General features: G+C 40.9%; 1 protein-coding gene across 5 annotated transcripts in view; it reads right to left on the bottom strand.

Annotated features, from left to right (window-relative positions):
• The window catches only part of KANK1 (KN motif and ankyrin repeat domains 1), a 189369-nt gene that overhangs the window by 60309 nt on the left and 103910 nt on the right, over nt 1-25150 (bottom strand). For 4 of the 5 annotated variants that reach the window (XM_068552966.1, XM_068552970.1, XM_068552969.1 and 1 more), the window contains exon 3: nt 1041-1099. The exons of the other annotated variant lie outside the window; for it this stretch is intronic. The gene's annotated coding sequence lies outside the window, so the exon portion shown is untranslated. The remainder of the gene's footprint in view (nt 1-1040; nt 1100-25150) is intronic. 5 annotated transcript variants of the gene reach the window in all.

Below are 25150 nucleotides of genomic sequence, written 5' to 3'. Positions count from 1 at the left end.
TCTAGCCCTATGTGTTTGTATTCTTGCTTCATAATGTCTTGTAAATACCACCATTTAAATTCTTGAGGGCAAACAGAAGGCCAGAAGAAACAAGCTGCTTGTGTTATGGGTGAATGAAGTATGTGTCAAGGTATTTGGATGGAGATGTGCCCAGAATCTTCCTAGTCAAGCTTCATAAACTTTGGTCCAAGGTTCTCTCCTGTTATTGAACCTCTTTCACCTGGCAGAAGATTTTTATCTCAGATTGAAATTGGTCTCTCCCACCCTCCCCCAAACTGAACAATAATATCAAAATGAGAAGGAAGCCTAAAATTAGGAATCACAGGCATATCACTGGTAAAATAACAAAACATGCCTGTCACTGGGTGTGGATCCTGGCAGTGTCTGTGCAGAAACAACAGTTTTATATTGTGTATTGATTTTTCCCAGTTATTGTTCGTGCCTGACAGGTGGCCTCAAATTGTGAGGACTCAGTCTCCTTAATGATATGCAGATTCTTATGTCAGTGAATTGTATAAACCAGAAAAGATTTGGCCGTGCTCCATTCTGTTACAGATCAATAAACTGCTTCTTTTCACTGTCAGAGAAGACTGCAAACCAGTAAATCTTAAGTGGTACAACAGTGGCTTGGTTTTGCTCACTAAGAAAAAGGGCCTCAAAAAGATTTAGGAAGATACATCAACAGAGAAAATAAAGAATTTGTCTTCTTGTCTGTTTACTTTAAGAGACTGATCTGCATTGAAGAACATTTTAGCAGCTCCCCAAGTATGGTGCAGAGAATAATGCAGACATTGAATGAATTAATAACCCCATAGATACATTAGCTTAATATGAAACAGATATGGAAAAGAGCTCACTAGATCTCTTCTAAGAACACATCAATGAAAACAAATAAATGAAACAGAAATTTGACGTGCACTCTAGGCCAGCACTGCCAACCGATCAAATGGCACTGCCTTGGTTAGAACCAAGATCAGGACGATGATAGCCACAACGCTGATGACAATGCTGATGACAGCCAGTGCTTATCAAGCTCTTACCGCTAGTCGTCGAAATCGGAAGCATCATCTCCTCCACGCTGCACCATTAGTTTAAGTACCTTTGATTTAAAAAAAAAAAAAGATATTGCTAATTAAATGGTAATAAAGTGCTTCTTAAAATTACATTAGGGCTTCCCTGGTGGTGCAGTGGTTGGGAGTCTGCCTGCCAGTGCAGGGGACGCGGGTTCGGGCCCTGGTCTGGGAGGATCCCACGTGCCGCGGAGCAGCTGGGCCCGTGAGCCGCAATTACTGAGCCTGCGCGTCTGGAGCCTGCGCTCCGAAACAAGAGAGGCCGCGATAGTGAGAGGCCCGCGCACCGCGATGAAGAGTGGCCCCCGCTTGCCGCAACCAGAGAAAGCCCTAGCACAGGAACGAAAACCCAACACAGCAAGCAAGCAAGCAAGCAAGCAAGCAAGCAAGCAAGCAATAAATAAATAAATAAATAAATAAATGAATGAATGAATGAATGAATGAATGCCCAACTTAAAAAAAAAAAAAATTACATTAATTGTAAGACATATCCTCATTTCACAAGTGTTAAAATGTGAAAAATGTGCATCTTGGAATTGGCAAAATGATGTTACCTTTAAAAGCACTTTTTTCTTTTTTAATAACATATTTTATTTATTTATTTATTTATTTTTGGCTGTGTTGGGTCTTCGTTTCTGTGCGAGGGCTTTCTCTAGTTGCGGCAAACGGGGGCCACTCTTCATCGCGGTGCGCGGGCCTCTCACTGTCGCGGCCTCTCTTTTTGCGGAGCACAGGCTCCAGACGCGCAGGCTCAGTAGTTGTGGCTCACGGGCCTAGTTGCTCCGCGGCATGTGGGATCTTCCCAGACCAGGGCTCGAACCCGTGTCCCCTGCATTGGCAGGCAGATTCTCAACCACTGTGCCACCAGGGAAGCCCCTAAAAGCACTTTTAAAAGCACTTAACAGTTATTACCTTAATTAAACCTCACAACAACCCTATGAAGTACAAAAATCCTCTCTTCCCATTTTACAGATAGGAAACTGAGGCACCGGGCGGTTTAAAATGTGCCCAAGTCACACAGCTGGTAAGTGAAAGAGCTACAATTAAAGCTAAGCAATTCAGCCCTACAGCTCATGCTCCAGCCCCTGTGATTAGTGATTTAGAGTGAGGGCACTATTTCTTTAATAAATAACAACGTATATGCATAGAGTGAGGTCCCTTTCAAGGAGTCACCTAAGGGATGTATATGCCTATTGCAAGGATGCTTTGTTCAGATCCCTTTTAGGTAGAAAGTTATGTTGCAAAGTGTTATATGTAATATTGGTTCTAAAGCAATTGTATTTCCAACTTTACTCTTTGAGATTACATGTTTAAGAGCTTGAGGAGCTACTTATATGACACACAGGGTATATCTTAGCACTTATTGGTGATACTCTCTTCCAGACTCCACATGATATTAATCAGCTTGATTATCAATCTTGTTCCTTAGACTTTGCCATGAATGTCATTTGACTCTTTCAAAAAATTAAGTTAAAAATTTTTCCGCCACTGAGGACAGGTGAGAGATTCTCAGTGGAACTGCAGGAGTTTAAAAAATGAGTTTAAAACAGGATCAGTGCAGCATAACTGGAATAAGAACCTTGCTGCTCAAAATGACAATTATGAAAGGGGAAACAACCATTTTGATGTGTAAGTTCTAGAATGTCTTTTATAGCATATAGTATTTTTTCTAAAATTAAAGAAGCAATATAAAGAATTTGACAAAATCCAGGCTTCCCTGGTGGCGCAGTGGTTAAGAATCCGCCTGCCAATGCAGGGGACACAGGTTCGAGCCCTGGTCCAGGAAGATCTCACATGCTGCGGAGCAACCAAGCCCGTGCCCCACAGCTACTGAGCCTGCGCTCTAGAGCCCGCGAGCCACAACTACTGAGCCCACGTGCCTAGAGTCCATGCTCTGAAACAAGAGAAGCCATCGCAATGAGAAGCCCACACACCGCAACAAAGAGTAGCCCCCACTCGCCGTAACTAGAGAAAGCCTGCATGCAGCAACGAAGACCCAACACAGCCAAAAATAAATAAATAAAATTAATTAATTTAAAAAAAAAGAATTTGACAAAATATGGAAAAGACAAGACATGCTAAAAAATAATCATTTACTATCTCACAATCTTAATGTTCCATTGTTACCACCAGAGGCTATTTCTTCTCAATATATTGACTATATGTATATTTTAATTACCTTAACATGTTTTAAAGACTACATCATCGTAGAATTTGTACCAGCCACTATTTTGTTTCCATCTTAGAGAAATAAGATAAACTAAAATATTATGCCATTCCCAGAAGCTCACACACTAGTGCTGGAAGCAGAGACACAATTAAAGGAGAAAGCACCGAAACAGCAGTGTATACACAGTTCAACTCCAATCCATAGTAAGGTGGTCTTATTTTGCCCAAAAAGGGTGGGAGTAGCTGAAAAATGTATTCAGAAGAAATCACTTGGCCTAAGTCTTAAAGGATGAATAAGTGTTTTTCAGGGCAAGAAAGGTGGAAGGGCATTCTCGGCAGAAGGAACAGCACATGCAAAGGCAGGAGACGAGAAAGTGGAGGTCTCGATGTGTGGTTCCCAGACCAGCAGCATCATCATGATCTTCTGGGAATTTCTTCGAAATGCAAATTCTCAGCCTGCCCCAGACCTACTGAATCATAAACTTTGGGGGTGGACCCCAGTAGTTTGTTATGTTAACAAGCCCTCCAGGTGATTCCAGTGTAGGCCAAAGGTTCTCAAAATCACTGACTTAAAAGATGGGTTAATTGGGGAAAAATTATGTCCTAAGGCTCCAAGAGCCAGGAATGCCCTCTGATTTTAAGAAAATGATACCCAGGGACTTCCCTGGTGGTGCAGTGGTTGGGAATCCACCTGCCAATGGAGGGGACACAGGCTCGAGCCCTGGTCCAGGAAGATCCCACATGCCACGGAGCAACTAAGCCCGTGCGCCACAACAACTGAGCCTGCGCTCTAGAGCCTGGGAGCCACAACTACTGAGCCCACGTGCCACAACTACTGAAGTCCACACGCCTAGAGCCCGTGCTCCGCAACAAGAGAAGCCACTGCAATAAGAAGCCCGCGCACCGCAATGAAGAGTAGCCCCCGCCTGCCTCAACTAGAGAAACCCTGCGCGCAGCAACAAAGACCCAGTGCAACCAAAAATAAATAAATAAATAATAAAATTTTAAAAAAGGAAAAGAAAATGATACCCAGTGATTTAGAAAACATCCCCCAGAATGCCTGACCTTTCTCCATTCACTTACTCAAAAAATACTGATTGGGCATTCAGCATATAAGAGGCACACTGCTGGGCACTAAAATGGTAAACAAAATGACTCCGTTCCTGCCTTTTGGGGGCTTTTAGGCAGGAATTACACACATACTTACACACATACCAGCAAATTTTTAACAAATTATGAGAAATGTACAATACAGGTGTAGAGTGAGACTAATAGAGGCTGAACTTCTTAGGATTAAAGTTGAGAGTATGGAGATGGATGAAAATGGATGGTCCTTAGAGGCTTCTTTAGGGAAATGACATTGTAGGCGAAACCTGAGGGATGGGTAGGAGTTAGCTGGGGGGGTGTATGAAAGATAAGAATGGTCCAGAGAACAGAATGGAGCCCAGAAACAGACTGACACAATGCTCTCACCTGCTTTTCCGCAATGGCATATAAAACTCAATAAACTCAATAAGGGAAGGAAGTCTTTTAAAAAAATGGTGCTACAGCAATTTGCTATGTATAGGCAAAATAACAAAGCTTCATCTTACTCTTTCACCATATACAAAAATTAATTCAAAATGAATCATAGTTTTGAGTGTAAAACCAAAACAACTATAAAACTTTCAGAAGAAAATGTAGAAGACCCTTGCAAAACCCTTGCAGACCTAGGGTTTGGAGAAGAGTTCTAGATGTGACACCAAAAGTTGATAAAGTGTACTTCACCAAAATTAAAAGTTTTTTTTCTGTAAAAGAATGGCCCAAAGGCTCTGGGGCAGGGAAAGTTCTATCAGCTGAGCAACTGAGTTTATTCAGAGAGCGAGAGAGCAGACTGGGCTGAGAGGAGAGGTGAGCAGAGGCTAGATTATGAGATTTGCTGGACCTTGCTGGCCATGGTAAGGAAAATGAGTTTTATTCTAACTGCAAAGTCGAGTCATTGAAGGTTTTAAAGCCAATGAGTAACATAATATAAATGATCTTATTTTCAAGTAGTTTGCTTATTAGGCTTTCTTTAGGGAGAGGTAGGTCAGGGCTTCTTTAGTTATATTATCGTGGTGAAAGGACACTGGACCTTGCAGGAATGCTTTATTCAGACCAGTCCTTTGATTTGACTTTTCAAAAACATTTTATTTTCTACTCTCTAAAGCAGAAAGGCTCAGCCATGCCAAACAGAAACTTCCCAGATGTTCTTGTGTTTTCCCCAGAAGATACAAGTTCTTATTTAGGAGAAACAAAAGAGGTCAAGTGCCTAGATCACAAGGTACTTTATAATTTGCTGCCTGACAAAAGTTCCCAGAATGTTAAACTGTGTTATCAATACAGCATATGCACTTCAACTGGAAATGGTTACGGGAAAAGCTGGAACCAGAAACCGAATCCAGAGATTTAAAAAGACAGAACTAGCATCTCCTATGCCCCAGCCACAGTCAAGCTCAAGTTGCCCTTAACATGCGCTACAAGCTATTCCAGTAAATCTTGAATGCTGCCTTCCTTCAGATGAAATAAATCTGATTTATGCTTTTATCCTTTTAATAAAGACTCCGAACATTCCCTGCTATTTTGTTGTTTCGGGCTTTCCAGCTGGGACAAGCATACTGCTTTCATGACTGTGCAAAAATCCAGCTGATGTTCACCTACCCATGCGAGGGGGCAAACACTAGGGCGCAGGGTGGGGGAGTTGGCATCTGCTACGTAGATTTCATTTAAAAATGGGAAATGACTGAGAACACTTGTTTCCTGCTGGTGTCCCATTCCACTGAGGGATGCTCTGGGTAATAGCAGTGTGGCGCCAGCCTGACCAGTGACAGGCCACGCCCAGGAGAGAGATCTTTGTCCTCTTGTCAGCGGACCCCCTGGGGTCATTCCCACCAATTTCAAATGGGCAGAGGCCATAGATGCATCCTCTGAGGGCCAATTCAAAAGCCATCAATCACCCAACACTTCTGCCATGTTCAGCTGGGAAATGCAACAGGCCAAGGGAAGCCTACTCCACAGGTAGGATTTAAATTCCTTCTTCCTCACCTGAGGTCTGCCTCTTCCTTGCCCCGCTTCTCTGTTCCCCCTTCTAAAAGGCTCTGACAGCTACGTCTCAACTCCACCACGCTAGGAAAAGTGCCAGAGCATGGAACCTGCCAGAGAAAAGGCTTCACCCCTCACCCAGGGCAGAAAGGTTGGGCTCAAGCCAGAAACATAGTCTGAAGCCGTGTCCCAAGTAGACTCACAGAGCATGCAATCTGGCAGTGCTATGGAGCCAAATGCCATCCGCTCCTGAGATGAGGGCCTTGGGGCATTACCGAACATTTAGCCTCCTGGGTGATAACACCTAACGGGCAGGGTCCGAGGCAATGAGGACGCTACAGAGCAAGATCCCCAAACTCAGAAAGACCGTGAACAGTGAGATCCAGACACAGGGGGATAAAAGGCCTGTTAGTACATGTCTATCACACTGAAGCAACGTTAATTCACAAACGTTTATTTGAAACTACAGGTGGGGGTAGAGAGAAGCAAAAACAAAAATTTCTAGCCATCAAGGGAAGAGGGGTGTTCATTAATGGCAAAACAGCTATTATTTCTAATTTCAAATGTCTGACAGCTGTGCTTTTATTTGTTCTACACTGTTCTTTTAAAAAATTAAGTTTGGGTTGATAGGCATTTACATGTGTTGGTTAACACCTTCTAAGCCCCTCGCTACTCCAAGCATGGTACCCAGTAAACAGCAGCAGCATCTGTGTGACTTGTTAAAAAAAGTAGACTCTTGGGCCCCACTATAGACTACTGAATCAGAACCTGCATCCTAACAAGAAGCCCAGGTGATTCGTACACACCCTGAAGTGGGAGAGGCACTGGCTTAGCCCTAGTTTCCCCATCAGGGCTTACGCTTCGTAACAGGTTATCTTCTATCCTGAGGGACCCATAGCAGTGGTTTACAACCTTGGCCGATCACTGGAATTACTGTCCAGGTCCAACCACAGACCAATTAAATTACTCTCTGGGGTTGGGGCCCAGGCAGAAGTATTTTTTAAGACTCCCTTAGGAGATGCCAACGTGCTATGCTTGAGTCATTGGCCTATTCCAGTGGTTCTCAAAGTGTGGTCCTGGTCCAGCTGCACTACCAGGGAACTCGACAGAATGCACATTTCTTTCTTCCTTCCCTCCTTCCAGCCTTCTCTCTCTCTCTCTCTCTCTCTCTCTCACACACACACACACACACACACACACACACACACACACACCCAGACTGGGACTATCTTTATAAAAAGAGAACTCAGTAAAACCTCAGGAAGTTCTCAGAAGGCAGGTATTCTGGTGTCTCCTTTACAGAATTTATTTAGCACCTGAAATAAAAACATGTATGTTTTGTAAAGACGGCATAAAATTCATTTTAAAATGAGGATGAGGCCAGGTAGATACATGTCTAGGGGCTAAGTGGGTCATAGGGTCAAAGCATGCAATGGATGAGAAAACTGTGGCTCAGAGTAGTAGGTAAATTCTTCTGTCCCATGGTGGTTTGCAGGGTTTACCTGATAGCAATAGTATCTCCCGAAATCTGATAATGCAGCATCCCAAGACTTTCCCCAAAGATTCTGATTCAATGAGTCTGGCATGGAGTTGAAATTTATATTTTTCACACACATCCCCACGTGATTCTTGTTATCAGAAAAGTTTGGAAAACACATTGCTTTATAGTACTTCTACTCCCTAAGTCACTGTTTCTCAAAGTGTGGCCCTGGACCAGTCGTGCCAGCATCACCTGGAGACTAGAAATGCATATCCTTGGGCCCCACCCTGGACCACCGAATCAGAAACTCTTCAGGTGGGCCCAGTGGTCAGCGTGTTCACAAGTCCTCCAGCTGATTTGAAAATTATGGCACTAGGCTATTTTCAAAACTCTTATATATTGTAAGTGGAAACTACCTGCTCTTATTCAAACACCTAGTTTTTGGTGAGAAGTACAAAGAAATTCTGGCCTCATCTTGGGCCTTGCCTGTGTCTTTCTTATGGAGGGGACTGTCCTCTTCCACAGAACAGCATGAAAGAACATACTGAAGGCAGTCTTTGGTTGTAATCATAAATTATTCACGTGGATAGGAACAGAGTGGAGTGCACTGCCGAAATGAAAACCGTTGTGCTACTGTGGTAGGATTTTTTTTTAAATATCATAACATTTTACTTTAATTGGAAAGACCATCCAACAGCAACAGGAAACAAAGAAAACAAGTGGCTAATGTGGTGAGATGTCTGGATCTTCTTAGTTCCCGTCCTTTCTTTCTCTCTTCCCATACTATTGTTCTATCAAGAAACAAGTTTACCACAAAGGTTTGAAAACCAGTTCACAGTTTCATTATGTCCAAATGCAAGAGGACTACTTGAAAACTTAGGGAACACAAGACAAAGAATATTTACAACACAGTGACAGGTCTCAGAGGGTTCTTGAAACCCCCAAACCAAATGCAAAGTTTTGTGGTTTCTAGCAAACCCACAAAGTTCAAGGGAGAGGTTTTGCTGCTTTATGAATCATCCCAAAGAGGCCGGGACCCAAGGAAAGTCAGGAACCTCTGAATTTCCACATATTTCACAGGACACAGATTTGGACGAAAGGTCTAACAATTTCATGTTCTAAGTTACAAGAGAAAATCCATTCCCTTACCTGGAAACCTCTATCTCTCTGGCCTTTAAAGCTGCTTGTGAGAACTGGGGGCTCATCCACAACAGCAGAACTCAGGGTGAAGCAAAACAGCAGCCCAAGACCAGGAACCTGGGAACCACATTTTCATTTCAACTTGACCTGGAACTACCTCCAGGGCTCTGGGAAAGTTACTTAAATGGGGCTTCCCATTCTCAGCAGCTGGACTAGCTCAGCCCTAATGACACTTCCAGGCCTGACAAACATTCAGTAATTCTGTTGTCTAAATCCTGGGCCTAACGGGTACACACAGCTCCCTGGAGCTGATACCGCCAAATAAAGTCAGGCCGTAGGGAACCTTGTGTATAGGTCACCAGGACAGGGACCGTGCCTCACAGGCCCCCACTGTCTCTGAAGCTCCTCCTGGCACAGCAATGACCAGTCAGAGAATTCCCACCAGTCAACATAAAAGGGATGCTGAAACAGCAGGGCTCTTGTTTCTTCTCCAACTCAGCTCCCAGGGTGGCTGCTTTTTTTCTGAACCTTCCAAATTATCTTTCCCCCCTTCAATGCACTAGTACGAAATTTTCAACGAAACTGACATGTACACACCGCTATATTTAAAATGGATAACCAACAAGGACCTACTGCATAACACAGGGAACTCTGCTCCAGACTCTGTAACAACCTAAATGGGAAAAGAATTTGAAAAAGAATAGATACATGTATACGTATAACTGAATCACTTTGCTGTACACCTGAAACTAACACAACACTCTTAATCAACTATACTCCAATATAAAATAAAAAGTTAAAAAAACATAAACTTTTAAGAGAGAAAGTGAAAAATCAGCTATAATTCCACTACTATCAACATTTTGCTATGTAGCTTCCCAATTCTTCCCTGGGCTTATATACACATGTGTATAAGTACATATTTTTCTCCAAATATGTTATTTTATTTCTTTCAACATTATAGCCATCTTTTAAAGATAATCCCTATATCTCTTCTTTTGATACCTGCATAGTGTCCCCTTTCATATTTGTGCTATATTTTATTTGACCTTTATTTCTGAGTTATTTAGATTCTTTCCAATTTTTTCATATTACAGACTCTTTGAGAAACATATTTTTACATACAGCTTTGTGTACTTATCCAATAATTTGCTGTGGATCAATTCCAAGAAGTGGATTTGTGAGAGGAAAAGACTGAGCCTGTACATTCTGACGGGTAATGTCAGGTTGCCCTGCAGAAAGGTGCCAATTTAAACTCTCACCAAAACCACGTGGGAGGGCCAATGAAACTGGACTCCATGCCTATGTACGTTTATTGTTTTTAATGCAGCACACACACCCTCAAAACAATGTACTGAAAATCTCTCTGTAAACAATACGTTTTCGCTAAGTTTGTATTTAATACAGCAATTTTAGTTGCTCAACATGGGATTCTATGTTCATTCTTCATCCTCGGCTCAGAGTAATTTATATTTTGTAAAACTCATCTCCTGTATGTAACATTGTCTCTGGGGGTAAATTTATAGAAAAAATTAATTCTCTCACCCAGAAGTCTGATGAGAAATCCCTGACGGACTGAGAGTGCTTCCTGACCTACTACATGATAACGGGGCTTGATGTGTAACCAACTAGTCAGAACAGAGATGTGAATAAATCCCAGACTTCTGTCCTAAGACTGAAGAGGTCATGGTGTGGAGAGAACACACTTAGTTCAGTACTCACAGCTGGACCCAAAGTACCTTCTGAAACAAGTACTCCTTCATCCTCTCAGAACAGGTATCTAATGTACACACACCCCCAAAACAAGCAGATGCTTAGAGAGAATGCTGGTAAACCACAGAAGAAAGTTCTAGCCTTTGCTAGAACTGTGAGACCAGATTCCTTAAATTAATATTGTGGAGCAGAAATTAATACAGCCAATTACACATAACATAAAAAAGTTTTTTGAAGCTATGAAACAAAGTAGATTGTTTTTTTAAAAGAAAGAACCAGGAATATAGGGGAAAATACAAAATTTATATATACTAACTTATTTTGGAGGTGCCCTTACAGAAATAAAACCATACTGTTAAAGACATATGTATATATTATATACAGTGTCATATGATCATAAAGCTCTTAGTTGCTATGCATTACAATCAAAAGGGCTCTGAAAACCACCTAAATCCCAATCCTTCTTTTGTAGATGGACATTTTGTGAAATAACAGAGGTTAAATAGCCAGAATACAGTCACACAAACTAGTTAGCAGAGGTCTGTGTCTTTATATAGAGGTATGAGGAGAGGAAGGCACATCACAGTTTTTTTCCTACTATGGAAGCAGGAGGGAATGGAACTTTCCTTTTCTGAATTTCCTATTTATTTTCTTAATCTTTTGCTCCCCACTCCTTTCCTCATAACCCTTAATAGATATAAAAGGAGCCAGTTAATTTAAAAAAAAAAAAAAAGGGGGAGCCCATGACTGGAATTCCAAGCCCATGGAATGTATATTTCTTTATTCTTCTCATTAGCAGGAATGTTGGGCCTCTGTAGGGGATACCTTAAGATTTTTAAAGACAGAGAACTGTCTGGACAGTTCCTCTCGCTCTCACCTCCCACTAAAACACACAGCTCCTGACAGAGGAGGGACTCTCACGTCTGTGTCACTATAACTTGCCTGTGGTGCAAGAGTGACATCCACAGTCAGAACCCATCAGAGCACTCATTTCCCAGCAACTCACTAGACAAGCAGTGGCCCGTGGTCCAGCAGCACCAGTATCTGCTGGAGCTGGTCACAAATGCAGAATCTTGGGCCCTCAGCCCAGACCTACTGTCTCAGAATCTGCATTTCAACAAGAGCCCCACATTAAAGTGTGAGAAGCACTGTTTCAAGGAAGATCTTTATACCACTTTTGCCTCTCTGGAAAGTAAAATCGGGATAGCAGTAAAAGGACCCATTCCACTGATTTTTCTTTATTTTCTGAATTTCCACCTTCACTTTGCAAGACTTAAGTCACACACATTTCTTCATGGCTCATGAGTGCAGAGACCAACCTCAAACTCTAATACAGCTGTCAACAGAGAACAGGAGAGTTCTGCATTTGCTTTTAAACAAGCAAATTTGCAGGGAACTTTCTCAAACTGTCATGTTTTGAAAATACTGAGATTGCATATACTAAAACAGTAAAGTAACCCCTTGACCTTTTTTTTAAAATTGAAGTATAGTTGACTTACAACGTTGTGTTAGTTTCAGGTGTACTTTTTCAGATTCTTTTCCATTATAGGTTATTACAAGATAGTGAATATAGTTCCCTGTGTTATACAGTAGGTCCTTGCTGTCTATCTCCCCTTGACCTTTATAAAAAATTTCATATTAACACTGGCAGGAGGGGACAAGAAGATTTATTCCATTGTACTAGGGATTGCAAGCAGACACACAATGTGGCACCTTCCTCCTTGTAGAATTCTCTCTCTTTTTTGGCCCTTTCACTCCAGTCTTCTCACTCCAAAAAGGGAGGAGGCTGTGGCAGAGATGCTGCAACGTAGGCCCATCCCTACAAAGTGCATCTTACTCATCCACTTTAGTCACACCATGAGAGCCATACAGGTGGGGAAGGGGTGACAGACATGTTTTACAACCCCCTTGGTTGGCTGCCGTGGGTGAATGATGGTCAAAAACAGGATCAATACCATCATAACACATATGCTCACACTGAATGAAAACCTTGAGGGGCCTTTAGAAGGAATGTCAGCCTTCAAGCTCCAACAAACCATGCTTGAGTGAGAATCTTTCAAGTGGCAAAGCTGCTGTTCTGAGCCGGGGTGAACAAACACACGCTCTAGTCTTTTTTAACAGCTCATTAGAACCCTGCTGTGATGTGAACTGATAATCAGACACGATACATGGACTTAAATCTCTGAGTTGAATTTCATGATATTACTGGACCAAACCCATACTCCATCAGTCAGTTCAGTGGCTAAGGTCAGTTACCACAGATCTTTACAATTCCACTAGTTTGCTGTCTCCTCATTTCCTTTTATGCCTTGAGCCTGGGTGGCCATATAACTTATGGTTCAGACTGGGACATTTTTGAGAACACTAAAATGCTAAACAGATGAGATGTTGGGACAACAGACATAAACTAGGACTGTCCCAGGCAAACTAGGATGTATAATATCCCTACCTTTAAAGAACTAATAGAAAAAAGGGGAGGGAAGGGAATAACAATAAATAGAAACACTGGGAGATTGCTATAAAGACACTCTAGAAACCAACTATAAAAAAAGTCATCTTAACGTATATCCCAATGCCACGAGGTTCATTCAATACATTCTTATTAACAAGATACAGTAAAAATGCATTGTGAACACTAACAAAGGCTAACAGTGACATGTGAAATCAAACGAAGCTGTGCTATTCCCAATGTCATCACCACTTCGCATAAACACCAGTAAAATAATTTCTAGAATGCAAGGCTCCTCACAGTACCATCTCAAACATTCTCCTGGGAACTGCATTTGACACTGACACATGTTGTTTCTCTCACTTTACCCACAGTCTCATAACTGGGTTATCTAAATGGTTTCAGGATTAAAATTCTCCCAGCTTCTATTTTAAACCAAACATGGTAACAGACACGTCCACAGCTTAACAATTTTACAATGTTTTCACATGCATTATCTTAGCTAAGCTTCCGAACAGCTTCGGGAGATACCTTCCCCTGTGACAGATAAGGAGACTAACATTCAGAGAAGTGAGCTGCGTGCACGACTCTGCAACATCACTTACTGTGCCGCTCTTCCCCACTGGGCTTTCAGCTTTGCAAGTGCAATGATTATGTCACCCTAGTTTTCTAAGTGTCTAGCACTCAGCTCCTAGGACAGCCAGTGTTCAAAATTATTTTTAATTAATTAAAACTCTTTTTTGAATGAGTGAATGACGTCCATAAGAAAGGAATTGGTACATTTCTATTCCGTGTCTATAGTCTCACTTTATGACCCAGAGAAGGCAAATCTTGTATACGTACAGAATTTAAAAAAAAAAAAATATTGAGAGGATCCTACTAAATAAAGGTGAAAGAAACAAGGAATTTACTACTAAGTAGCTAATACAGCTTAAAGGAGAAGGAACATGCAGAAATGGTGATCTCTAATAGGCAGTAGATGAGCTGAGTAAGGTGTGTATGAAAGCAGAAGGTTGAAAGGTACTAGAGCAACGAGATCCTTTAGTTTTCCACCTGATTTCCTTGGACTTCAATATCAGCTCTGTGAATAACACTTTCCCCAAACTCCCCACTGAAAGTCTTGGATTGGGGCTGGTGTTTCATGTCTCTGCTATATATAAGTATGGGCCAAAAGAGGTGAGGTCGTCCAGTGCCTTCTTACTATTTGTTCTTCTGAGTCAACGAGGAAAAAATAGCTTGGAACACTTCACCAGACCCTGGCAAGAACTTCTGCTCCTAACACTTCCCTTTCAGGGCTTCTCCTCACTTGACACATGGGTGCACACCACTATATTGAGTTTTCTCCTCAAAACCACTCCCTTAAAGCAAACTGGAATGATTTAAAAAAAAAAAAAAAAAAAAGAGTGGGGAGTAAGTACACATTTAACGGGGAAAGAGTATAGACATTAAAACACTATACTGTTTTTTCTGTAGTTTTCACTAGTTTGAGACCTGGTCAGTGCTAAAGATAAACAATTATAATAGAGTGAATAAATTTCATGGGAAGGCAGAGAAAAAAACAGAGGTATAAAATGATAGTCTTCTTAAATTTAAGCTTCTGTTATTGCTTATTTCTCATATTTCATCAATATAATAAAAGTACAATACAGCATACTTATTATAATGCCAAGAAATATCATAAAATATCATTATTTGATAGTGACATATCTACCCAGAACTTAGTTGCCTAGCCACTCTGTTTGGAAAACAAATGAGAAAAGAAAACAACCAAATAAATAAACTACAAGAAAAATAGTATCTATGAACTTAGCTTACACAGAAATCCCAAACCCATGACCAATTTATTCTTCTTTCACATATGGTTCTATTAAATTTGGTTGTTTGGGGTAACCCCCCTCCCCAGTAGTCCTGGTCAGATTATAAGGTCATGGGGATTGCTTGAGAAGTCATAGTAACTCAAAGGCAAACTCCTACAGCACAGGAAGAGATTTTAAAATAATGTTAAAAAAAAACGAAATGTTGGAGCAAACAGCCCTATAAGCTGCATGTTTCCTGAGGGGCATTGCTGTTATTACAAGGATAGGCCTAACTTTCTACAAGAAGCTTAAATTGTGTTCAATATATTGTTTAAGAAAGTCTGTAAGAAATGCTCTAAGTTCTATGGCTATGTTTTTCCATTTTAAAAAATTAAGGTATAATTCACACACAGTAAAATTCACTCTAAATTTTTGTATACAGCTTTGCAAGTTTGGACAAACATGCAGTTATTTAATCTCTGCCACAATCAAGATATAGGATACTCCTATCACCCCAACAAACTCCTCTATACCCCTTTGCATTTAACCCTTCCTTCCACCCCCATCCTCTGGCAACAACTGATCTGTTTTTCAGTTCCTATGGTTTTGGCTTTCCCAGAATGTCATATAAATGGAATTGTGCATTATTAAAAAAAAAATCTGTAAGGATATAATCAATTTCAGAAAGTTTTCAAACCAAAATGGTTCAAGTGAGAGAGGGACAGAGAAGACGGAATTAGAGGGACAAATCCTGTGCCATTGGGAAAGCTCAGCTATCCAGAATAGCATAGTCTCTGATGGAGAAATACAACCTACATTTTTACTACCATTTATTTTTAAATATTTAAAAAATATTTTAAAATGATGCCTGGTGATATTTATATTTTCCAAAGGTGTGTATTACTGTCTAATTAGGTATCCTAAACAAACTTAGAAAAACATAAAAGTAAAACAAAAGGTCAAAGGACAGTATTAGATGCTGCTCTGCCTTGAACTGTTAGCTCCAGGGATCTGCCATTGTGCTTTGGTTCTCTTGTTATTCCTGCACGTAGTCTAATCTACACTGAGCATGTGGTAAACATTCAGTAAATGCTTGTTGAGGGGGACTTCCCTGGTGGTCCAGTGGTTAAGACTCTGTGCTTCCACTGCAGGGGGGCACAGGTTCAATAACCGGTCAGGGAACTAAGATTCTGCATGCCACACTGCATGGCCAAAAAAATTAAAAATAAAAGAAAACCTTCTAAAAATAACTCCTGTTGAAAAAAATATTTAATTTTTTTCAACAAGCATTAAGTCAGAGCATTGAGGCCAAAAATGAATTTGTGATCAAATCACAAAATAATTTAATACTTCACCTTGTTTTTGTTACATAAACCAATGTGTATATTATTAGTTTTTAAACATTAGAGATTTCATTTTTTAAAAATGTGACCTCTCTTATTTAACTGATTATTAACTTAAGGCCTAATTCTTAAACTCCTAAAAATTTCAGAGTTGTCCTTTTTACCCAGGTTAATGGTAATTACTTCTTCTCAAAGCAGCAGTACAAACACAAAAATCATAGGTACTTATCAACTTGACTGAAATCATAGTGAGTGCACATTGATTTAAAAATCTGTGCTACAAGGAGATCAGCTCGGTGCTTTGTGTCCTCCTAGAGGGATGGGATAGGGAGTGTGGGAGGGAGACGCAAGAGGGAGGGGATATGGGGACATATGTATACATATAGCTGATTCACTTTGTTATACAGCAGAAACTAACACACCATTGTAAAGCAATTATACTCCAATAAAGATGTTAAAAAAAAAATCTGTGCTATGTTTAACTACTTTCCCAGAAGATAATATATACTTCAGTCTCCAGATCTAACAGGCTAGGATCCACTCCACTTCTGTTACAGAGGTTAAAAAGACTGGCCTTGGGCTTCCCTGGTGGCGCAGTGGTTGAGAATCTGCCTGCCAATGCACGGGACACGGGTTCGAGCCCTGGTCTGGGAAGATCCCACATGCCGCGGAGCAACCAGGCCCGTGAACCACAATTACTGAGCCTGCGCGTCTGGAGCCTGTGCTCCGCAACAAGAGAGGCCGCGATAGTGAGAGGCCCGCGCACCGCGATGAGGAGTGGCCCCTGCTCGCCGCAACTAGAGAAAGCCCTCGCACAGAAACGAAGACCCGGCACAGCCATAAAATAAATAAATAAATAAAATAAATAATTTAAAAAAAAAAAGACTGGCCTTACCACAGACATCAAATGGAGAAGAACCAATGCAATCATGGTAAAGAACGACGCATGCTTTATGTAATGACACATCACAGACTGCACTAAAATATACATTTTCCCACATACAAAACAAATCAAAACTAAGCCTAGTTAATTTATGCTAAATCCTTTGCTTTTAAACCAAATTCTCATGAGAGAAGCTCCCTAGAATTTGAACCAAAATTTTGAGTGGACAATAAACAAACAAAAAAATGTATTACAAAAAGGATCTTATGCTTCAGAAAAAAAAAGCATTTAAAGAGTTAACCAATATTGAGAGTTGTTTTGAAAATAGCAAAGAGAAGATCTTAAAACAACTACAGTAAAAGTTAGTTATCAAGTAGATATTTAAAGGCAGTGGCTTTGAAAAGTCTGTGAAAGTTATGGACTTTTTCATCAGAAAATGCAGATATGTACACACACAGAGACACACAAATCTAAATGAGATTTCAAAAGGAGATGGAAATGGAGGACTGTCACCATACCCTCAACAGATCCATGGTTTAAAACTTTTGTTTTAAAGTATAAGATGTTTCCAAATTGTGATCTAACCAGATACGTTAAAATGACTTTCGCTTTGCTATTTTTATATGTTTCCAAATAGGCTTTCCTTTTTTTTGTTTTGTTTTGTTTTGTTTATGAAAAGGCTCACACATATTAAATATGGAGCTATAAAGTAGGTGAAAAAATGATAAATTTACTCAGTTGTAAACATGCATTAAAAAAATCTTCCAGAACACTAGGGATACTCACTCTCACCACCATTCCAACACTGGCTTACAAGAGGAAAAGGCTGCCAAGGAAAGGCACAGAAATAAAGCTCTCAAAATACCAAATTTCTTCCATCCACAGTAGAAGCTCATCAGAGGGAAGAGAAAAAAAAAAAAAAGGTGACAAGCACCTATATACTGTGAAGGACACAGAAAGAAATTAATTTGCCTTTAGAAATTCAATTACATTTCAAATAAGAATTACCTGCCACATAACTTCTTGTCTAGCTTGAATTTTCCTCCCCCTCAAAGACAGCGAATTCTATTGGCTGCTCACTCATGGAGCCACAAACCATCTCTCAGTTCGGGTGGCGGAGTGTGCCCAAGAGCCAGGAATTAGGGGTAGGAAATTTACAAAAGTAAGCTTAAGCACTGCTGAGATCAGTAAAATCAAACGCTTGTTCAAAACCAGGCCTGCCACTAAATTCCACGCTCCAATTTTCAGTTTGCTGAAATGTAAGTCAATTCAGAGACATTACTGTGAAAATAATGCCTATTTTTTCAGGTTTGAGAGGATAAGGAAATGGACCTTTGAATGTTACCCTCAGAGAAAGGCTGTTCTCTCCCACTACTTTCATAAAGTAGTGGGAGAGAACAGTGGCTTGAGGATGTCTCTTTCAAAGTTCCTTAGGTGCACAGCCATTTTCCTTAAAATTCTTTGGAATCCCAATGCTTAGAACACCCTGTACATTGCTCCATTTATGTGTTGATGATAGTGGTGGTAATGATCTTATTAGCTGTTTCACAAAACAATACTGGTTTGGAAAGGATAGAAAGAGTACTAACAAAATGAGTAGATTACCAAGATAGATGTTCTTCTTTACTTCCAATGACCAAAGTAAACGTGTGATAAGGCAGATTTTAACGAAGGAAACAATTAGGTAAAGGACTTTCATTTCTTTATCTGATAAAGACAGAGTACACATATACAAGCCCAGACTACCTCTAACCATATGGCACACATCTAATTGTATTAATTATCACTTTCATGGGGAACCTCATTTCTTACAGCTGAATTTCTCACCATTACATGGCTTTTTCTAGTTGAAGCGAGTGGGGGCTACTCTTCACTGTGGTGTGCGGCTTCTCATTGCGGTGGCTTCGCTTGCTCTAGGTGCAGAGGCTTCAGTAGTTGTGGCACGCGGGTTCAGAAGTTGTGGCTCGCGGGCTCCAGAGCGCAGGCTCAGTAGCTGTGGTGCACAGGCTCAGCTGTTCTGCAGCATGTGGGATCTTCCTGGACCAGGGCTCGAACCCATGTCCCCTGCATTGGCAGGCAGATTCTTAACCACTGCACCACCAGCGAAGTCCCTTAATCACCATCTTTGATAAGAACCTCTGGATCTTCAATTTCAGTTTCCCCAACAGTGACTGCTGCTATATAAGCTAGGATATAAAAGTGTGTATTTGTACGTGATCTGGATATGATGCTTGGCACTTCTGCAACCATTTTGCCACCATGCAGAGCCAGTTGAGGACACATCCGCATATGATGGATGGCAGAGTTAATGACAATAAGAACCTAGGTCTTTGATGACATCATTGGGCTACTGAATCATCACCCCCAAAAGCTGTTCTCTGGACTTCAGTCATGAAAACCATTAACTTCCTTTATGCTTACGGCAATTTCACACCTGTCTCAATTAAAAAGTTCCTTTTAAAAATCTATGATATATTGGGGATCCCAAATGAAATACTCTGAGTATCCACTATTAAGAGAAGTATCTGAAAAACACTTATATAAAAATTCTAAATATTCTGACATTAAATATTTAACCTGAAAACATATACACTCATTCCTGGTTTGTTTTTTGGTCCCACAGGGCAGTGGTTTTCAAAGTATAGTCCCCAGGTAAGCAATATCACCATCACTTGGGAACTTAATAGAAATGCAAATTTTCAAGCCTCACCCCAGACTTGTTGAATCAGAAATCCTTAGGGGTAGGGCCCAGCAGTCTGTGTTTGAATAAGCGCCCCTAGTGATTCTGATGCACTCTATAGTTATAAACTACTGCTGTAGGAAATACTACTTATGACATCAGGTATCAGTTATCACTAGTCACAATCAAATGAATGTTGAAACATACAAAATGGGTTAAACAGGTACCACCCATGTTCTAAACAAAGAAAGTATTATCAATAGATGAAGAAAGGCAAGAGGGACAAATGAACATTCAACAAAGTCTTAAACCAAAACTTTCACATCATCATTGTGTAGTGATTATACATAGTAAAATTATTTGGCAGTGTCCAAAGGAAACAAAAGACCTGGGAACAGCAGGCTTGAGAAAGAACAGAGCTGAGAGAAGGACAACTATTCCAATTTACCAGTTAAGCTTTTTCCTGATGAAAGTGAAATTAAGGAGTTGTTAGAGAAGTGGAAAAAAGTAGAAATTGTCCAAAAGGGACACATAACTGGATGAAACAAAGCACTAGATAAAATATTCCTGAAAGGTGTAAAGTTTTGAACAGGGGACTTGAGAAGGGCTGGGGATGTCTGAATTGATGTAGTAGAGGCTCTGAGAGAGCAGTTGGCTTTCTGGGCCTAAAGGGAGGTAGACATTCCATAAGGGCTGACAGAGTTATGAAGCTGACAAGCAATGCCCAGGATCTGGACAAAACTACTCTCTTGATGGAAAATGACTGAGCTCCATGACTTCCTCACTACTGCCCTGAACGCTGTGGAGCAGAAGGGAAATGAGGAGATGCTTATGATCCAGGTGGGGAAAGGGAAGAGGGAAAGTGGATACTAAACACACAGAAGTAAGCACCTACCTAGCATGGTTAGACAAGAAACAAGAAGACATGGCAAGAGTCTGGACAAGAACCCCGAAAAGTTTGAAATTATTCCAATAATTCTCACCAAAAAGGGTTTGGCATATGGATAGCTAAGAGCAGAGTCTTCACGGGCTCCTGGGAAACTCCTAGATCTCATTTTATGAAAATAAACTTGGCCCTATTCCAGACCAACTGACACTTAAATATGATGCTTGGATATGCATATTTTTAAAAAGCTCCTCCAATAATTCTGATGTACAGTGAGGACTGATTCACTGTCTGGGAGTATTAGAAAAACAGTCGAACTAAGAAAATCTAAAGCCTCCATGTACCATGCAGAAACTGAGTTTATGATCCCTTATAAAAGGGATAAAAAGGGATGTGAGTGAATGGATGAAGAGAATATTAATAAATTGTGAATGTCATTTTTACTTTTTCTTGTCCGACTAATATGGAATTTTTACTTTTCTAATTAGAAAAGATGAATATTCTATTTTAAGGACTGGCTCTAGTCTCAAAGGGGCTTATTATGAATAAGATGTAACAACATTTCCTTCTGTGAGTTATATTGGTCTTAACATGTTGGGGAAAGGGTTTGCACAAATAAAGTCAGGATCTATGGTTCTCTGAAAAGTACACTAGGGAACAGAGAGAAGCACAGACATGCCCAAGGACCTCAAAATCCCATCAGAGAGATGTGACCTTCACAAAGGTACCAAATGAGCAGAACAGAGGGTGGGCAAGGAAAGTTCCATGGAGCAGAGGACTTGGGAGAAGGGGTCACCTAGGGTCTGGAGAGAAAGAAAGGAGGTTTACTGACAGGCAGGCACAGGCTTTGTAAGGGCCACAATGGGGAGGTAAAGATAGCTGGGAGTGGGGGCGGGGAGGAGGCATCCATAGTCAGAAGTAGGGAAGGCCTGTAGTCCTGATGATTGAACACTACCTAGGTTGGTTACCACAGTAACCTCATTCCCCTTGGCAGTGACTGGTTTAGGAAAGGACATGTGACTCAATTCTGGTCAGTGAGATTTAAGGAGACATTCTCTAGGACGCTTCTGAGAAGTTTCCTCAAACCTAAAAGAGATACACAGTGCCTGGTCTGGATGTGATGCTTGCCACTTCTGCAGCCATTTTGCCACCATGCAGAGGATGCACCAGCAGATGGTGAATAGCAGAGTGAAATGACAGTAACAACCTGGGCTTCTGATATCATTGGGCCAGTGAATCAACCTCAAAAGCTGCTCTCTTAAGTTATGCAAAAAGTTTAACTTTTCTTATTGTGTAAGGCAATTTGATTTGGGGTTTTCTTGGGTTTTACTTGCACCTATAACATATTCAAACATTAACACCAGAAAGATGAGTTGGAATTAATTCTTGGGGGCTCCTAGACCAGGTTCAGCAATATCGATTTTGCATCATGGGCAAAGAGAATTTATTAATTAGGAGCGGCACTGTTGGTAGTAACCTGAATGGCAGAAAAAAGAGTAGTTAAGTAGTATTACTTATTAGTACCCATAAAATTTTTCACTCCCTTATTTTCTTATGGGACACAAAAAATTGAGTGTGTAAAAAAGTCAAGATTGGGCAGAAAATGGTGTAGAAGCTCGTAACACATGGAGGGAAAAGTCTGTTTTGCCTCATCCTATTTGCTTTGCTAAAACACTCACTTTCATTATCTTCTTTGATGAGGCGCCCAGGCAACTTCCCTGTGATAATCAATTCTAAGTTAAACCCTCAATGTAGCTCAGAAGAATGGAAATATCCCTCACCCTCCTCACACATACAGAGACAGTCAATGTGCAGCTACAGGATTATGAAAAATCCCATCCAAAAGGAAGGATGTGCTTTGTGCCCTGAAGGTTGCTAAACCTGCATTTGAGAGAAGTTGTTAAAAAAAAAAAAAATTACAAACTGCTTTATTTTGCATGAAACCTCCATCTGTACCAGTTACAGTATATGTAATAAGTAATTATCTTCTCCATGCTCCCAATAATTAACTTCTCTAACCAGTTTTAAAATATTTTCCATTCAACTTTCCTTTTAAGATGAACAATACAATTCCTAAACCATTGATTACTTTAACCTCTTCTCTTAGAACCTCAGGGAAAGCACAATTATCCAGACAAATAATTACATGCTGTGGATGTATCATCCCAGAGATCAAAGTGCTGCAGTATGGAATTTCAGTAACATTTTTGGCCAAGAAAGTCTAGAAAATCTGGCTGCTGATATCTGATGTTAAAGGAAAACATGAAATCTGACTTCAACAGAAGTTTGATGCTATTTTCTAAGGTTTGACCAATGACTGACTAGTCATCCTAAATTGAGGTCCACGTGCCCCTCCTTTCCATTCAAATCTTTATTAAGTGACTATTAAGGTGCTGGTCCTAGGGAGACAGGGATCAGTGATATAGCCTTTGAACTCATGGAACACAAAGTGATGGAAGGAAATTATTATAACATACTGTAACTTAACTGTATGTTAAATACTTATCCTATTAATGTGAACTGAGAGGCACAGAAACACAAAGGAATGGCAGATAACCCAAACTGGGATGGGGCAAAGGATTATCAGAGGACATCACTCTTGAAAAGAATTTTAAAGATGAGTACGTTGGCCCTCAAGGGGAGGATGTGTAGACTTCAATGAAGACATGCAGAAGATGCAAAGGCAAGAAGATACCAAAGGATGGGGTGTGTATGAGGGAGATGTGGGAAAGTAAATATGGAAGGGCTGGATGACTAAGGGCTTTGTATGCCAAGCTAAGGAGTTTGTATTTTATTTCAAAAGCAGTGGGAGTCACTGAAAGTCACCTGAGCTCCAAAGCCACAGGATTAGGTTAGTTTTTCTGAACTGCTACTCTGGCTGACATGAGGAAAATGACTTGGTGAGTGGAGGAGGAATGTGAAAGCAGGGAGACGTCTTAGGAGTTGTTCCATACTGGAAGTGTACAACAGTGAGGGACCAGAAGGGACGTCTGGGCTGTAGGCACAGACATGGAGCCTAGCAGGGTTGGGACGGTTGAACTCAAAGGTATAGAGAACAGTCCTCCGAGAGAGAGGAAAGGATCTTGAATCTTGGGGTGGAATGCTGTGGGGACCACAGGACTCTCCTAGTAAGGCTACCCAGGAGGAAGTCCCATGAATTCTGGGGTGCTAAAGAGGCCATAAAGCATTTCATTTTTGTGTGGGCAGTATAACTTTCATAGATCATTCTGTTTGCTGGACATAAACTGTACTGTATATTTAACCTGTTTTTAACTCAACTTGTGAATTCAAGCCCTTTGTCTCAAAAGCAAAGGAGTAAGAAAATATCTGTGGATGGGTGGGTGGGTGGGATGCAAACATGTTAACACTGAACAGAAACAGCAACAACAGATACATACCCTCTTAGAACTGCTTATACCAAGATATCTGTTCCCACCAACCAGTCACACACGGACCCTGCCTTTTTGTTAGACAACCTTCAACAACCAGGTCTTGGCTGAGATTTCTGCAGCCTCTCTCGCTTCCCTTTACTCACCTTCCACCTGAAACCCGTCTATGCTTTTGATTAATTACCTTTATTCCTACCATTATCCCCTGTGTTCTTAAAAGGAGCACTCACAGTCCACTAAGAGATGAGCTAATATATGCAAAGTGCCTGGTACAGGGCCTGGCATATAGAGGGCATGGAGTAGATAAACTATTACTGTCTGCTGTTTACTGCACTTTTCCAACATAAGCCTTGGGAGTCCCTTAGCCCAGTTCTCTCCACTTTGTTATACCCATTCGCTCCATACAGGCATAGGAGATGTATCTTCATCACGTTTGTACTGTAGATTGCAACTCAGACACACTGTAACTGAGTGAGAATTGAGTAGCGCTGTTCTGGACCTTCACTGGGAGAAGGGAGAAGAATCAGGTAGTGTTTGTTATTTATATTTGCTTCAGAGCCCAATACATTTTCTCTCAGGACGTGTGTCTGGATGTTTATAATTTGTTTGTCTGTGATACGCCTTACAGGAGGCACAAGGAAAGTTAAGTTACTCAATCATAAAATGTCACTGCTTTTCCTAGCAACTCATCTGAGCAGATGGCAAATGACTGTTTTTACGGCTTGTTTCTCTATTACATGTAGAAATATTTATTGACATTGTATTTCCGTTGCACGTGTGCAACCAAGTTAGGCAGCTGCCAGGAAGGCCGGGGGAAGGGAGAGTGAATGGTGATACAGTCTGGCTTTTGTCTGAGCAGGTGAGCAAGCCTCACCTGGGGGCTGGGGAGCAAGGAACGCCCACTAATTCCCCTGAAGTCAAAAAAAGCTAAGCAAGGCAACACGGACAGCCATCCAGAGCTACTCTCAACACATAAGGCTACATTTCATCTAATCTGAGATGTCACCGTTACAAGATGGACAGTACTTTATGTACCACTGAGAAACCGAAAGCACTAACACGGGGAATTGAGCAGAGGAGCCCTCCATGAAT

Source organism: Eschrichtius robustus, chromosome 10 (assembly GCF_028021215.1).
Source record: "Eschrichtius robustus isolate mEscRob2 chromosome 10, mEscRob2.pri, whole genome shotgun sequence".
NCBI classification, from domain to species: Eukaryota; Metazoa; Chordata; class Mammalia; order Artiodactyla; family Eschrichtiidae; genus Eschrichtius; species Eschrichtius robustus.
This window is presented reverse-complemented; position numbering and strand designations above follow the sequence as displayed.